We start from the raw sequence: 2,122 nt of genomic DNA on the forward strand, positions 1-2,122 counted from the left end.
CAACAAAATATCTACCACACCTTTACACTACCAAAACCAAGCTGAACCACTGACACAAGGCAAGATTTACACTTTTGAGGATGTTTATGCCAAATACCATTTGAATGTCCCAATTGAAATAAAGGCTCAATGGACCAGAAACTCAAAGCAAATTGTTACTAATTTTATTGAACCTACGATAATTCTAGCATCCATTTCCTGTTTTCACTGAGATGATTAGCACCAAGTATAATCTTTTGCTGTAGATTAGTAGTGTTTGATCTTTTGTTCAGAACCGTATTTCTCATACTTTCAGTGTAGTGATTATTTGAGGTAATGTTGACTTTTCATCAACTGAACCAGGCTCAAAGCAGTCCACCTGGCACCAATAATCATGGCACATTCAAAGTCACCCAAAACTTCTTTCTTCCTTTAACATTAACTCAGTTAAAACATAATCATAACATAATCAAATTGTCTCAATCATAAGTAGATGTCTACATTTAGAGCCAAGGCTGAGTATACTTAATTGAGTGGCAGGTGAATATGAGTGAATGCATGTCTAATGATAGTTTGAGTATGTGTTTTAAAAAAACAGAATAGTTGATTAAAAGTCAGTTATTTAACAATGTAAACAGAAGCAAGCTATGATCTTTTCATATTCAGAAGTTTCTTCGAGTTTTTCCAGTTCTTTTGTTTTCCCCAAAATATAGCTATTAGCACAGCTCAGCTGCAAGAAATGTACCAATGTGCAAAACCAGAAGGGACAATTCAAACAAGAGAAAAGTGGAATGATGTCCCCTCTGAGTGTTCCAATAACTCTTGGCCTCTAACCTTGGGGTCATCCAGATGTGAGGGGAAGCTCTGGGTCAGCCTTTTCTTAGACTCATCTCTGGGAAAACCGTGCACTGCCAGAAATGTCGGCTCTCCAGAGACACAGATGGGCCCTACTGGTAGTGAAGAGGAAGAGTCCAAGTTCAACAACACTGCTCCATATGTCACATGTTGTGTAGTGTAATGTAATGAAACACAGATTTTGTAGGGGGATGAAAGCAGCTCCTATGTGGATAAAGCATGTGATTAAGGCGCTGAGACCAATATGACACAGGACAGAAAGCGAGCAATTTCTTCAGATATAATAATTTAGGATGACAGGCCTCTTTTTTTGTCACCAACCATCTGGTTTAGTCGCAGTGCAGCTGGTCTGTGTTACACTGTAAACATCTCCTCACTTAGTTAAACTCAAAGAAAAGTAGACAGTAATAAAAGAAAGACAACTACTTTTACCTGCTCATCTCTTGATGATTTCAGTTTAGAGCTGGGCAAGATTTTGGATTGCAACAGTCACTGTAACATTCATTTGTGCAATACCACAATGGCAAGTTTCTGATATGTAAATTCAGAATGCTAGTAAGCCTACACTAAATATTTATAAAGGGTGATATGCTAAAGTTTACAAAGAACGGTAAAAATGTAGGGTTAAGTTTTTATCATAGAAGAAGTAACTCTGGCCTCGTTCACTGCAGCATGCATCCTTTCATATCCGATTAAGTCCAAACAGCATTAAATACAGGACACATTGAGAATAGTTTTCAAGTAGAACCAAAATTAACTGCATAAGACTATATCCCATGTGTTCATGGAAAAAAGAAATTTATCAGTCCATCTTTCCTCAAATTTGATTATTGTACACATATACATTTACTTGATTCTTTTTCTCAGAAATTAACATTCAAAGTAGTCTGGCAAAATGCAATTAAACTTTTTCTGTATTTTTTGATGTTGTCTTTAAATCATGCACTATTTTTATGATTACAATGAGATACAAAAAGACAAAAGAAATCAAATATACCCTCCCAGAAGGATTTCTCTTTGTGAATGCGCAAATGAGCCAACGGTACAAATTGTGTTTCCGGAGAAGCTCCTGATGCTGATGCTAAGAATTGAAAAATCTAAGTTAAACCACAAGTCCTGTTATAAAAACATCTATCAACTTAAGAGTTCTTGGTAAGGACCATGCATCAGTAACCATAAGCCTGACCACTCTAATATCCATGTAAAGTGGGACATCACAAGTCTACAGGAGTAACACAAGAAAGATCCATTCAAGAATCACCTCAACATCCCCCAGTGTTTGATTCTG

Source organism: Xiphophorus hellerii, chromosome 5 (genome assembly GCF_003331165.1).
Source record: "Xiphophorus hellerii strain 12219 chromosome 5, Xiphophorus_hellerii-4.1, whole genome shotgun sequence".
NCBI classification, from domain to species: Eukaryota; Metazoa; Chordata; class Actinopteri; order Cyprinodontiformes; family Poeciliidae; genus Xiphophorus; species Xiphophorus hellerii.